At 45.3% G+C, this 15,417-nt stretch overlaps 1 protein-coding gene across 2 annotated transcripts in view; it reads left to right on the top strand.

Annotated features, from left to right (window-relative positions):
- LOC146859544 (CD5 antigen-like) overlaps positions 1–15,417 on the top strand; it is a 1,596,548-nt gene that overhangs the window by 660,897 nt on the left and 920,234 nt on the right. The gene's annotated exons all lie outside the window — the stretch shown is intronic.

Below are 15,417 nucleotides of genomic sequence, written 5' to 3'. Positions count from 1 at the left end.
GGTGAGGGATCCACTTCATTTGTCTTGGAGAGCTGCTAGGGCCTCAGGCTCCAACACCCGCACCTTCTGACCTGGCTGGTCAACAGTCAGGACAGCCTTTTGGTCATGCCAAGCTTTTTGAAATTCTTGGCTGCCCTCTAGAAGTTTTCTTGCCTTCTTCTTGTATACAGCCATGCAGGAGCGCAGACTAAGTACATAGTCCACTACTTCCTGTTTGGGAGGTTTGAGAGGTAACTCCCATCCCTCCTTAACCAGAACTAGGGACTCCTAACTGGATACCCAAACAGAAGTTCAAAAGGGCTGTAGTCGACCCACTTCTGAAGGACCTCGCTGTAGGCAAAGAGAAGGCAGGGTAGAAGGACATCCATTTTTCACCAAAGCTTTTCTGGGAGGCCCATGATCATACCCTTTAGGGTCTTGTTGAATCTTTCAACTAACCCCTTGCATTGAGGATGGTAGGGTGTGGTGAATGTGTAATTAACTCCACACTCTTTCCACATTGCAGTTATATAACTTGACATGAGGTTTGTACCCCTGTCTGTTAAGACCTCCTTAGGGAAGACCACTCTGTAACAAAGTCCTAAGAGGGCCCTTGCCACCACAGGAGCACTAGTGGTCCTAAGGGGAATAGCTTCTGGGTATCTAGTGGCATGGTCCACCACTACTGGAATAAAGTTGTGCCCTGATGCTGTAGGAGCGTTCATGAGACCAATTATATCAATCCCAACCCTCTCAAAGGGAACCCCAACCATTGGTAGTGGAATTAGGGGGCCTTTGTGATGCCACCTGACTTGCCACTGGCTTGGCAAGTGGTACAGGAGCAACAAAACTCCTGTGTGTCCTCAGACATATGGGGCCAGTGAAAGTGAGGGACAAGCCTGTCCCTAGTCTTGCTTTGCCCTAAGTATCCTGCCAGGGGAATATCATGTGCAAGGGTGAGTAGGAAACCTCTAAACTTCTGGGGTATAACCAACCTCCTGGTGGTACCAGGCTTGGGGTCTCTACCCTCTGAGTAAAGACGTCTATCATCGCAGTAGATCCTATGGGACGCACTGACGCACTGGCATTCCCAGCAGCCTCAGCAGCAGCCTGCTATCTGAGGAGCTCAAGAGAGGGGCAGGTTTGCTGCTCCAAACTTAAATCTGCTCTGGAAGGGCCTCCTGCCCCAAAAACTCAACCTGATCTGGCTCAAGTTAATCTGGGGCAGTTCCTTTACAGAGGCTAAGATCATCTCCCTCAAGAGACTGATCCCCACTCTGAGTCTGGGGGGAAGGCCCAGCCTTTCCCCTCCTGCTCCTTCTCTTGGAAGGTACCTGGTCCATTGTACGAGGATCCAAGGCCTGTTCAGTGGAAAGATGTTTGGCTTGTGACTTGCAGAGATGGCCAACGTTTCCGCCTGAGTCCTGAACTCTACTTCAGACCATCCTGAAGTTTCCAAATCATTGCCCAACAAACAATCTACAGGTAGGTCTGAAGATACCACAACCTTTTTATGTCCAGTTACCCCTCCCCAGCTGAGATTCACAACTGCCAATGAATGGTCAGTCCTTACATAACTAGTACGAGACACTTGGTACATTTATCCAAGTATGAACCGGTCAGGAGCACATTTTTCTCTGTCACCATTGTGACACTGGCCCCTGTGTCCCTGTAGTACATAGCCTCTTTTCCACTAATTAAAGGCTATTGCCTGTACTTGCCCAGGCTACTGGGACTGACAAGTAAGGTGGCAAGATCTATGCCACCATCACAGACTAAAACTGCCTGATCTGGAGTCCTGACTAACCCAGCTCAGAACCCAAGGTTAACCCTACTAATCCCTTGGTTGCAGTACTACCACTTATACTGGAGCTAGGGGGTGCAGTTGCCTTAGGGGCAGTAGTAGTAGTCGTTTCCTTGGCCTTTGGACAATCAGTATCCTTTGTTCAATGGGTCTTTACCTTTCAGATATAGCACCAAGGTTTCTTTTTGCCTTTCTTAACGGATTGTGTCTCCCCCCCTGGTGCAGGTTTTTGGGGCCCTTGAGAAGACTCTTTCTTATCCCGACACTTATCCTGTGATTCTTCTGGTCAGCACCACTGTTCTGATTTATCTGCTTCACTTTGGTTCTGACCCATTTATCGGCCTTCTTTCCCAATTCTTGGGGGGGAGAAGTCAGATTTGAGTCCACCAGGTATTGATGCAAAAGATGGTTCTGACAAATATTAAGGATCTGCTTCCCATAATCAAACTGTACAATCCGTGGTAGTTAAACACTTTGCTGCCATGCAACCTTAATGGCACTATACACAAAATCTACCCAGTCCTGAGTCTGTGTCTTCTGAGTGTCTCTGAACTTAATGCTGTATTGTTCAGAGGTTAAGCCAAACCCACCAATGAGAGCACAGTTCAAAACTGAATAATTATCAGCATCCTCTTCTCTAACAGTGACGAGCTTATCTCTACCTTTTTCAGCAAAGGAGAACCACAAGATAGCTGCCCACTGAGACTTCATTGCTAATAGTTGAACCATACCTGCCCCTTCTCGCATGCTTCTTTCGTGCATTGTAATGTTTTTATCATTTACCGGGTCTAATTGATATTTTAGCTGTTGTGTGTTAACTTCACTTCCTGCATCCCGTTGCGGCCATGCACAGCGCTGATTGGCGGTCTCCAACCAACCAGGAGCTAGACCGGGAGGAGCCCGTTGTGCCCCATGTGTACTTTATGCCGGCCATAGCGCGGATGCGCAGACTTCAATGCTAATAGTTGAAACTTACCTGTCACTTCTCTGCTGCTTCTTGCCTGCATTTGAATGATTTTATCATTTGCGGGGTCTGATAATATTTTAGCTGTTGTGTGTTAACTTCACTTCCCGCTTCCCGTTACGGCCAGGTACAGCACAGATTGGTGGTCTCCAACCAATCAGGAGCTAGACTGGGTGGAGCCAGTTGTGCTCCCCAGCTACTTTAAGGCGGCCATAGCGCGGACGCGCCACTGACGCTCCACAGGTGCGCCAAAGGCAAGCCCGTCTGTGCTTGCCCGCGAATGGATGACGCCAGACGCAAGACATGCTGCTTGTCTGTACCCCCAAAGACAGCCCCATTCATGGGACGACCTGGTCTCCATCAGAACAGAGATCAGTCAATGTGTAAATTAGAACTGGGCCCATCACATGGCCCCTTCCATTGCACACACTGCGGTTTCAGAACCATTGTATCTGTAACCTCTAAACCTTCTACCTGTCCACTTTTAAATTCCTCAGTCTAAACTGTTGCTCGCTCATAAAACACTTTGCTGAGGTCTATGATTTAATCCAGGATGAGGTACCTGATATCCTCTTCCTAACCGAAACATGGCTCAATAAAGATACGGAGGCTGAGCCAGCATTGACTTGGTTTGCTCTGACTCCCATTGAAGTCTATGGGAGCCTGTATACCGTACGCATGCACAGGCGCCCATAGCAAAAAGGGGTGGGTGGGGAAAAGCGTACATCTTGTGGTGCCACACTGTGCATGCTGGGATTGGGGGGTACCCATGGGCACTCCCCATGACAGATTTGGAGGGCCTCGGGTGAAGGGGGGGTCTACTATGCCCATCGAAGTCCGATTCCACCAGCTGTTTCATCTCGCTGAGACTGAGTCGATGCAGCTGTCCGAATCGCGCATCATACTCGCTTAGTCGGAATCCGGCTCCACTGCACCGCACGATTCAGCTACGAATGAGTCGTACGGACAGGATTTGGTTCGAGAACCATTTGGTTGATGCGTACCCGATCTACTTGGCATCGTACTTGGTTTTCTGGATCTGTGTACAATTTGGTCAGAAACTAGGGTTATGAATCGAATCTGGGAAAGCCAAGCTGATTTAGAGGCCTTCCTACATCGGAATCGGGCCCGAAGTGTGGTGTGGTTTTGAACCTACCTATCCTAGTGGGAACTAAACTCTCTGAGGTTAGAGAAAGGATGTGCTATACCCATGACTTACTCAACCCTAAGTTCAGTAGAACTTACTGATTCTAAGCTTGTATTATATGTGCCTAGTATTAGTGTTGGGTTTTCAATTAATCAACATAAAGATTTATCTGGTAAAATAATGCAGGCCTGAATCCCAGCTTCTCACATATAAATGTGTGTTTTAACTACACACATAACTGCCAAATTAATTAAAAAGAGGCTATAACAACCAATGAAATAAAAGCATAAACAACATAACCCAATAGAAGCATTCAACTAATTAAAACAAGTATAAAAGAAGCCAATTAATTAACATACCTCACAACCTGCAAAGATTGGAGAAGGACAAAACGCTGCTGAATTGCTGCCCCAACTGAAGACCTTCAAAACTTTTACACTTAAACAACCTGATGCAAAGTAAGTGCACCTAATATTTCTAACCAATACTCTAACTAAACTTAAAAGCAGTAAAACATGCCAAGTAAAATAAATAAATGTATGCCCATTTGTTTACACTTTTCTACAGATTTAAACACCTTACATTAACAAATCTGACCAAAAAGAAATACAACAGAGAAAACAAACTGGGCATATTACTGAAACAAGAAAATAAACTATTAATCTATAAAACAAAATAAGTATGACTGCTAATTAATTTTAAAATGTAACTAAATAATCTTAAATGCTAAATGCCCTCACAAATGAAACAAAGAAATGGTTTCTGACTTTTTTCCTCTTTTCTACAGCCCTCACCGACTGCAAATATTCAAACTACAATAAATAAACAGAAGCATCCACCTAAAATAGTGAGTATTATTTCAAATAAACGTAAAAAGAAAAGCAACTCAATACTAACTATCCTTAACTAAACTCAACTTTAATAACATTTCACTCAGAACATTAAAGCAGGAAAAAACAACCGAGGACTTAAAAGAAAATGAAGAAAATACAAACACACCATATATGTAAGTGTTTTAAGTAATAAAAATGTAACAGTGAAAATATAGCCATTATGCTTATATATAGCTCAGAAAATGACAGAAGTGGCTAAATTCATATCCTCTCAAAAAGGGAAACTTTTGCTCTGTTCCACAGGCCACACTTACAGCCAGGAACGAACATTATCTAAGCATATTCATTGGAAATGTACCAAATGCTACTCTAATTCCTGCAATGGGAGGGCAACAACCAGGGAAACTACAGTGATAAATGTAAAAGAACATAACCACCTCCCAACGTCACTGAAATAGAAGTCAGAGACATTTTAGAAAACATTAAGAGATATCTAACCAATGTCCCAGAGCACGTAACTGGTCGGTTGCCTGTCATCCCAATACTAAAATGCCAAATAGCACAAAACAAAAAATCCACCTCCCAAACACCACCAGCCCCAAAAACATTTAGAGAAGCAGAATCCTACCTGAATTCACAATTACACACAAAAAAGAATAGCTCCTCCTTTATGACAATAAAAGTCATGAAAAAAGAATGATTGTCTTTGCCTCACCTGCTAATGTACAACAACTGGGACAACATTTAAAATATGTCCTAAACCACAACAACAATATTGCTTTTATATGCGCATTACTATCTAATACAAAATGTATGACTTACATAGAGCTCCTAACACAAATTAAAGAACAGACTAATGATTACTACCCCCAAAAAATTATAATCGACTTTGAGCATGCAAAGATAAAAGCAATTTTAAAAATGTGTCCCCACACAGCAATACAAGGATGCTACTGTCACTTTAACCAAAGTATATGACGCAATCTACACAAGTCTACCTTAAGTGTAGAATATGCAGCAAATAGTAATTTTGCAGGTCAAGTAAAAAACATTATTAGCCCTTGCCTACGTCCTCATCGCTGAAGTAGCAAACCACTACAACCTACTAATAGAAAGTCCCTTTTACCAAGCAAATGAAACAAAATTAACTCCCCTAATGGACTACTTCGAAGACTGATGGGTAGGAAAACTATCAAACAGTCAATTGGGGGTTTATATAGAGCGGATACTCACCCATGAGGGTCTCAAGGTGCTGAGTGGGGGGGGGGCTGATTTGCTTGTGCACAGGAGTTCAGTCGAAGAGCCAGCTCTTGAGATCCTTCCTGAATTGGGTCAGCAACAGGGATTGCCTGAGGTGGGGAGGCAGGCTGTTCCAGGTCTTGGTGGTGAGGTGGGAGAAGGATCTTCCTCTGGTTTTGGGCTTGTGGATCCATGGGACGGTTGCGAGGGCCAGTTGGGTGAAGGAAAGGTGTCTGGTGGGTAAGTGGCATGAGAGGCAGTGGTTCAGATATGCTGATCCTGTGTCATAGAGCGCTTTGTAGGCACGTGTGAGGAGCTTGAAGGTGATTTTTATGTTGCCTGGAAGCCAGTGTAGTTCTCAAAGGTATGCAGTAATGAGGCTGTGGTGGGGGATTTTGAGGACCAGTCTGGCTGTGGCGTTTTGAACGTTCTGTAGATTCCTGAGGAGTTTCTGGGTGATGCCGGCTTAGAATGTGTTGCCGTAGTCGAGTCTGCTGGTGATGAGTGCATGGGTGACTGTCTTTCTGGATTCTGAGGGAGTGTGTGGAAGCAAGATGAGGATACAATGTTGATCAGGAAAGTCATTGTGAGAGAGGAGTCCATTATGGTCCTGAGGTTATGTGCATGGTCCATGGGGGTGTCGGGGGTTCCCAGTGCGTTAGGCCACCAGGAGTCATCCCAGGCTGAGGGGGTGGGTCACAGGATGAGTGCAATCTCTGTGCTGTGGTTGCTTTGGAAGCCGGATTGGGAGATGTCCAGGATGTGGTTCCCTTCAATGAACACAGAGAGTTGGGCATTGATGGCCTTCTCAATTACCTTAGCTGGGAAGAGAAGCTGGAAAATGGGCCGGAAGTTCTTGAGGTCTGTTGGGTCAGCTGAAGGGTTGATTTCAGAGTGTCTCCAGTCATCGTGGAAGGTGGCAATCTTGATGGAGCAGTTTATGGTGCGGCAAAGCTCGGAGCGATGGAGGTGGCTGCACTATGAAAGATGTGATTTGGGCAAAGGTCCATTGGGGTTCCGGAGTGGATGCTCTCAATGGTCCTGAGTGAGCCATCTCTGGTGAGTGGAGTTAAGTTGAGCAGGATCTGCAGGATAAGATTGAAATCAGTAGCAATAAGGGCAAGGAGATCTTTAGCATAGTGAAGTTGTTCACCTCCGCGAAGGCGGCAGCTTAGGAATCTCCACACTCGGCTGAATGGACCAGCCAGGTGGCCCTATCCCTCCACAATACGATTATCATGATCCAACAGTCTTTTTCCTTGGATACAGGGGAGGTTCTGACCCCACATCAGATACTGGGCATAGTATCTGGTCCCCAGCAACCTCCGGCACTATTACAATTCGCGGCTGTGCAACTTGACAAATCGCTTACATATCTCAAGGGCCTTAAGTCTGGGTCTCCGGTCGATGCATGTCCTGCTAAATTGTTAGCATTTTTAGCCCCCACTATAAACTCCACTGTGACTAATGTGCTAAACACATCCCTCTCCACCGGCATTGTGCTGTCCATTTGGAAGCAGGCAAAAATTCTGCCGCTCCGTAAAAAATTGTCACAGGACCCGAAAGTTCCTGCAAACCAAAGGCCTATCTCCCTCCTCCTGGCTCTCTCTAAGGTACTCTAGGATTATACAGAAATTCACAATCTACTGCATATAAGTCAATCTGGCCTTAGGGCCAATTACAGCACTGAGATAGCTCTGCTGGAAGTGATGGAGCACTTTAAACAACAGCTTAACTGGGGGGGCAGAGCTATCCTCATATTACTTGACATGTCGGCAGCGTTCAAAATGGTCCCACATGAGAGACTTCTCGATAGACTGAGGAACATAGGCATTGTGGGTGCTGCACTAGCATGGAGAGCATCCTTCCTGGAGAATAGAAACTAGGAAATATGGATACCCCTTTTGAGTCCCGCATGCCCTGTGTGAATGTAGGAGTCCCTCAGGGCTCCATCCTTAGCCAGACTCTTTTTGGCACTAAAATAATCTTATGTGGTGATGATACGCAGCTGATTTTTACCTGCGACAGGGGTTCAGAGTTTGATGGGGATGGTATCAGATTAGGCCCGGGCGAAAATTTCGTTCCGTTTGCGGAAATTGCGATAATTTGAAATTTTCGCGTTCCGCGGAGAGCGCGAAAATGTCAAAATTTCCGGTTTCCGCAGCTTGGCGATAATTTGTTTCTTGCTCGTGCTGTAAAATAATACATTCTCGCGCGCGCGCGATCGCCTTACCTGAATCCCTGCGTTCGCCGACAAGTTTTCTTGATCCGGTCGCGTTCTCCATGAGATGTTGTATTGTTTTTAGCCATTTGCGCTGTCTCGCGACAGTTCGCGCCCGCAGTGACGTCATGCGTCGCGCGATCACGCCTTTCTTCTCGCGATCATGCACCGCGAGACAACTCAAAACAAAATGGCCGCGGCCGCAAGCAACCACATGGGTAAGTTGGCGACCCGCAACCATGCAGAAAATCTCGCGAACATGCGGGAAAAAAACTTCTGCATCTTCGCGATATTTCCGCTTGTGATAATTTCGCGATAATTTTAAACATTTTCGCGATAATTTGCGAAAGTTAATTTCGCAAATTTCCGCCCACCCCTATATCAGATCTCGTCTCAATAAGGTGTTTAATTGGCTCAAGGCAAACCAGCTTAAATTAAACCCTGACCAATCAGAGATTGTCTTTTTTGGCCTGCCTTCCATGAGCAACTGGGGCATTGGTGGCCTGTGGATTTATCCCCCCTCTCAGCCCAAACCACATTAAAAAACCGTGGCATCAACATCAATTATGCCTTCTCTATGAGATCCCAAGTCCATGCATTGGTGAGTACATGTTTTTATCAAGCTTCGCATGTTAAAAAAGTTACTCAGTCTGGATCCCAGATATTGTGTGGGCATATAAAATTACATTTTCTCTCCTAGGATTCGAGGGCCCGTTTTATGTAGTGCTCTGTGAGCGTAGCACAGGAGTTTGAATTTAGCCCTTTGGAAAATGGGCAGCCAGTGTAATTCTTTCAGACTTTCAGATGCTGAGCTGTACTTGCTTTTGTTGCAGATCAATCTAGCAGCAGTATTCTGGACCACCTGTAATCGGTAGAAAAGGTAGTCAGACATGCCCACATAGAGCGCGTTCCCATAATCTAGTCTGCTAGAAAGAAGTGACTGAGTAATCGATTTTCTACAGTTTAAGGGAATCCATGAAAAGAGTTAACGCAATAGTTTCAACAGAGCGAAGCTCTTTCCACATAGTGCTCAAACTTGGTCTTGAATTGTACGAGCATTGTCGATGAGAATGCCAAATTTCTTTGCCACTCGCTTGGGTTCTGGTGCAGCCCCCCCAGTGCCTGGGGCCACCAGGTGTTGTCCTAGATTAAGTGTGCTCCACCAAAAAGTGAGATCTCAGACTTTTCTGCGCTTAGTTTCAGGCCGTGTTCCATCATCCAAGTTGCTGTTTCTGTAAAACAGTTGATTAGGTTGTGTTTGGTATTTTCATGCCTGTCTTCAAAGGCAATTAGCAGCGTAAGAGCAACTATTGAAACCCCATTTCCTACTGCTCTCCGCCAGGGAGGAGACATAGATGTTAAAGAGAGTGGGGCTCAAAGAGGACCCCTCTGGTACTCCTTGCTTGATAGTTCGTGAGCTTGAAGAGTGGTGGCCCATTTGGATTTTTTGTCTTCTAATGGACAAAAAAAGAGGTGAACCGCTGAAGGGATTTTGAATATATTCCTTTTTTGTACAGAATATGTAGCAGGTGGTCATGGGAAACAGTATCGAAAGCCGCTGTTAGCTCCAGAACGATCAGTGCAGCGGCTTTCCCTTGATCTATCAAGGTCCTGATGTTATCTGATACTGCAAGTAGTGTCGGTTCTGTTTTGTTATTAGCTCTAAAGCCGGTCTGGGAAGGGTCTAGTAATTCATTAGTTTCAAGGAAGTTTACCAATTGCTTGTTCACCAGTTTTTTCAACACCTTGGACAGGTAAGGTAATTGAGAGATTGGCCGGTAACTAGCAGAGTTGTAAAGTTGTAGACCAGCTTTTTTAAATATTGGGAAAACTATGGTTTCTTTCCATATGTCCGGGAAGGATGCTGAGTCTAGAGATTTATTAAAAATGCGAGTGCACTGTGGGCTTAGGACAGAGGTAAGTTTTGAGATAATAAGGTGAGGCCAAATGGAGATCCTGCTTTAACCTCCATCATAGCTTTTGTAACTTCTTCTTCTGAAAAAGGGGTCAGGTGGCCTAAATCAGCCTGTGCTTTGGGGTGTGGTGCTGATGTCTTGCTATCTGATTTACAGACAGTGAATTGACCTGACTCATGACCCCAGCACCACACTATCCGGTACACTGTAATGGGACCTAGCACATGACCACCATCCAGCATAGACCTGATCTCTCCAATAGGAGGCTCCCGGATATTAAGGGCTGTAAACGGCCGACCCCGCTCCTCACTATAATAACTGGGTCGATTGCTTGACTCCAATTCCGCAATAATTCTGTTCTCTCTCTAGAACTGATAGCACCATGAAGACACGCCCCCGTGTGGATCACTCTGTGGAATCCTGCTCAATCCTACTTCGTTTACTAAGCTCTCTCCTCCACGACCACCCTTACGCAGTATGGACTCCAGACTTAAAAAGTCCAACCAATCTCTCCAAAAATGTGACTAAAACTCTGAAACATAGACTGCTCAAAACCATCCCAGAAACCCTTATCTCTGACCCCTACCTCTGTCCGGAAATAGGTACTATTATGAGTGATCTGATCTACTTCACTAAAAGAAGAGCTCAGTGGAGATTGACGTTCCCCTCTCTACTCAGAATCACCTCGGCCACAAAATTCACTCACGTTCTGCGACTTTTGGCTACGAAGTCTCCCACTTTTAGAGCAAATGCCACTATATTCATCTACAACAATGGGACTATATTAATTGAGGCCACCGATCGCAACCTTGACATCTTTGATGACAGATTTGCCCTCTTTAAAAAATCTTTGGTCACTAGCGAATCCCCTATTCAATCTAGGTATGGACTTCCCCTTACCCTGTCTCTGGAGGTCCCTGATCCACCGCTAATGGACGACAACCTGAGTATTGCCTCTCCTACCCTGATCAACACACACAGGACCACCGCTTCTCCATCCTCAAACTCCCCTAACGCACCCACTGTGCCATGACCTGACCAGACTTTTGCCAGTAATCACGGAGCATTTGTTATCTCTCGCTCCGTCCACCTCTCCAACACTTACACCACCCCCTCTCCCACTAGGCCTTACCTATATAACTCCCTCACTCGACAGCAGGCTTCCAACAGGAACTCTTGCAACCTCCCATCCCCTAACCTCCCTTCCATCACCCACTTGCCTTGCCCGCCCGTACATCGGAGATGGAACTCTCCACTAGCGGATTTCTCCCTTCCCACCTGTTCACCTTCCCTGGTCTCCCCTCTGCCCTCCCCACTGAACAAGTCTCCACCTCCCCTCCACGTGACCCATTATCCACACTCAGATCCTGCTTCTAAGTTCAAGAAAATAAACCAGGAACTTCTAACTCTCAAAACTGTCATCCAAAAACTCCTTAAGTCCACCGAAGAGCTAGCCCTTGATCTCTCTTACAACTTGTCCACACTTGAGATCCCTCATCTTTCTTCCAACTTGACATCACATGAGATCCCGCATATGACCCAGCCGAAACCCCCTGCCCAGATATGGAATACCACTCCCTACCCTAACGCACCATCTAGACCTGCTAGATCCAATAATCCATTTTCAGAACTTGATATTTTCTCTTCTCTCTTGAGTACACCTCTCCTCATTCGGCCATTTCAGTCCCTGCTAGATCCTCACAAACAACCCCACTAAATGCCCCTTGTGCGACATTCCCTAAACCTGGTAATGCGGAACCTATCCAAAGCATCACACCCAACCCTCATAGAGCCCCCAGACTCAATGCCAACTCCATAAACATTAATAACCTCATGCAGATCCCCACTACACAGCCCACTCTCACAGACACCATGCACAAATCACACCTGAATTACTTAACTGCAGATGCGCGGTGAAACATGCCACAGACCTTGCTGATCTCATCCTTGCCCAAGAACTGGACCTCATTATCCTTACAAAATCATGGCTCAGTGACTCCTCTGACCCTCTCCTTGACCTATTAGTCCCCCCAATTCACAACATTATCAGACTCAACCGAGTTAAGAAAACAGGAGGTGGCATAGCCTGTATCTTCTGCAACTCTCTAACAACAAAACAGTCCCCCTCAGCTAATCTCTCATCCTGTGAATACCTATGCATTGTTATCACTAGCACACACAGACGCCTATGCAGCCTTCACATCTTCTCCCACCCCCAAGTGATAACCTCCATCTAATTGAACAAATCATGGAAACCATCTCCTCCAACCTGGGCTGACACTGCCCTCAGACACTGCATCTAATCATCTCCAACTCCAACTCCATTCATCTCGAATCCATTCTACCCTGTGATTGGTCTGACCGTCATTATATCAACTTCCTGATACTTGAAAGCTGGAACCACAAAAGTGCACAACCACTAAAACTAAAACACTGGAAAAGATCTCTCCATAACATAAGAATTAATGAGCTCATAGAGCGCTGCAATTTCTCCCTTCTGACGCCTGCACACATGAACAATGTTCACGACCTCACTGAACATTATAACAATGCATGCAAGCCTTGAATGATACGGCCCCCCTTCAACTATAAAGAATTCTCATAAAGGACTCAAAACCTTGGTTCAATGATAGACTAAATGCGGACAGACGCAGCCTAAGACTAGCTGAACGCAATTGGAGATCCACTCCCTCCACGGAGCTTCTAAAAACTCTAAGACTCAAAAGGAGTAGATACAACAAACTCATTAGAATGATGAAAGACAACTTCTTCAAATATCAACTTGACAAAGCCAAAAATTGCCCAAAACGACTTTTTGAGCTCATTAAATCACAATCCAACAACACCTCTACCCAATCTCAGCACCTCTCTCACCCGCAACCAAACTGCGAAGCGGTTGCGGAATTCTTCCCTGTAAAGACAAATAAAATTGAATCAGATCTTAGGTCTGCTGCACTCAATCTCTCACCCTCTCTTGACTCCTCTGTCTCCACACCCTCGCCCTTGCCTCATGGTCTCTCCCTCAAAACCAATGCCTCATAGAGTCAATTCACTTCCCTCAATGACATTACCATCCTTAATATTCTCTCAACCCTTAAACCGACTAATCACTTCAAAACCTCCTCCACCCCAACTTCTTCATAGAAATGATAGGTTCACTAGCACCGCTCTGGTCCAAGATCATCAACGCTGTACTTCTTCAAAGTGAGATCCCGGACTGCCTGAAGGCTGGCCTAGTGCTCCTAGTCTCAAAAAACCCTCGGCTGACCCTGCTGACCTGAACAACTACCGACCAATCACAAACATACCCAAGACTGATTTGCATATGGCCAGGTCTTAACTGGGGTAGTAAGGTGAGCGAAAGAATGATGGATTTAACCCAGATCTCTTGACTGGGGGTGAATGTTTTGATTTGTTCTGCATTCCATCCATCAATTGTGTGACTTTTGCTATCACGATATTCTTGACACAAAATGAATGTCACCTGATATTCTGTCTCAACACTCTGGGTACCCTCTTCAGAACATCTCTGGACCTGTAGAAGACAAAAGAAGAAAGACACCTGTTGAAATCTGGACTTCAGAAAGTGGTCTGTACCCACTTTAACCCAAGGGCTTGGCCTGTTCTCACTTCTTTCCAGGACTGATGAGTGATCTTCAAGGGCTACTTGGCTAACCTCCTGTTATCCTTGAGGAGCAAAAAAGCTGCATGGAGGCCAAGTTTCTGCTAAATCCAGCTGACCAGTATCAACTGGATTTGCCCTGTTCCTTGCTGGTGGCTACTAGTAGATTGAGTCCTAACCCCTCAAGTGGTATCCAAAACTTCCTGGACCCTAGGCTGGCATAGATTGGACGTGCCCCCATCACGATCTACTTAGCTGAACAGTTGAAAACATTTTCAAAACAATTATAAAAGGAACCAGAGGCCACTGCTGGACGGACTCAGCTTGCTGGTTTGCTCCACTGAACGAAGCTTAACTTCTGCAAATGATGTGAAGTACACAGCTATAAATCTTCACCAGCAGAAGGCACCAAAAATATCCAGCATATGAGTGACCTTCCTTTGACGTGGATTTTGAATTTCTGAAGGCTCTTAGCCCTCCTGCCAAAAGTAAATGGCTTCACCGTAACTGTGTCTGATCGCTATCTGACTTCATGAACCCCATTTCGCTCATAGCCTGCTGCCTTCTCCTGCGGAGATCTTTTGCCTTCCATTCCTTAGACTTAATTAGAAAGTTACATTGTCTACTGGACTGCTCGCTTCCCTGTATCCGACCTACGCTCCGTCCCTGTTGGACGTAACTATTGACTTGGACCCGGTCTTGCACAACCAAATATCTACGGTGGTGCTTTACATTTTTTGGCACCAGAAACAAATAAAATATTACCAAATTCTATCTACAGTTTCCTACATCATATGTTTATCAATTTTGTGTCTATTTGCTCATTAACATGTTCTCTATTTTGATAAATTGGACTGGGATTTTTACTGTGGTGTGTTTTCAACTCTTTCTGTGCTGTTAATACACAGTTCTCCAAATTTAAGCGTGCCTGCTCTATGCTACATCTACCGGGGGTTGAGCTCAGGTTTAAATTGAGCCTAAATTGACCTATTGTGTTAATATTACTAGGTGTAGACCTACACCCCTAATCGACTTTACAATATTTGACCTCCACAAGAACCAATGGAGACCTTCCAGCAGTGGTTTCAAAATAGTGTGTTTCTGAAATTCTAGACATATTCATCCTGCTAGTTTCTACAGTCTTTGTTCCTATTCTGAATTCTTTGTGAAGCCAAGTCGAGACAGTAGTGAGGTGGCCCAGGTTGGACGTGCCCAGAGATCTCTTGATAACTCATTGTTGACTTGAAAGAGAGGAAGTTTGTTTCTGAACAAGGAAAACAGCAGAGTGACACATTTGATCACAGGATAACTGGAGATAGGTTGGGGCTGTGTAATGATCACTTTTGCACCATGTAAAGTGGCACATGTGTGATGGATGGCTTTGAGTCAGATTTATGAAGCCATGCAAAGCTGCCCTGGGTCACTTTGAGAGGCCTCATAAATCATGAGTACGGTGATGCAGCGCAAATTGTTGTGTTGCGTTACTCTGCAGCCGGGAGGCGTTCTATGGGAGTTGTGGTGAAAATTCCCACGCAACACCTATAGACTTTGACACTCTCCCAAATTTAGAAAACCATATAAACCTGGGGAAGTGGCAAGTCCAATTCCGTATGCCTCCAGAGGTGAGGAGTAACGAGAAGTATGTTCATGTCTGCTCGTATTTTCTTCATATGTGCTTCATAGTGCAGTACA

Source organism: Triturus cristatus, chromosome 3_2, assembly GCF_964204655.1.
Source record: "Triturus cristatus chromosome 3_2, aTriCri1.1, whole genome shotgun sequence".
Classification (NCBI taxonomy): Eukaryota; Metazoa; Chordata; class Amphibia; order Caudata; family Salamandridae; genus Triturus; species Triturus cristatus.
This window is presented reverse-complemented; position numbering and strand designations above follow the sequence as displayed.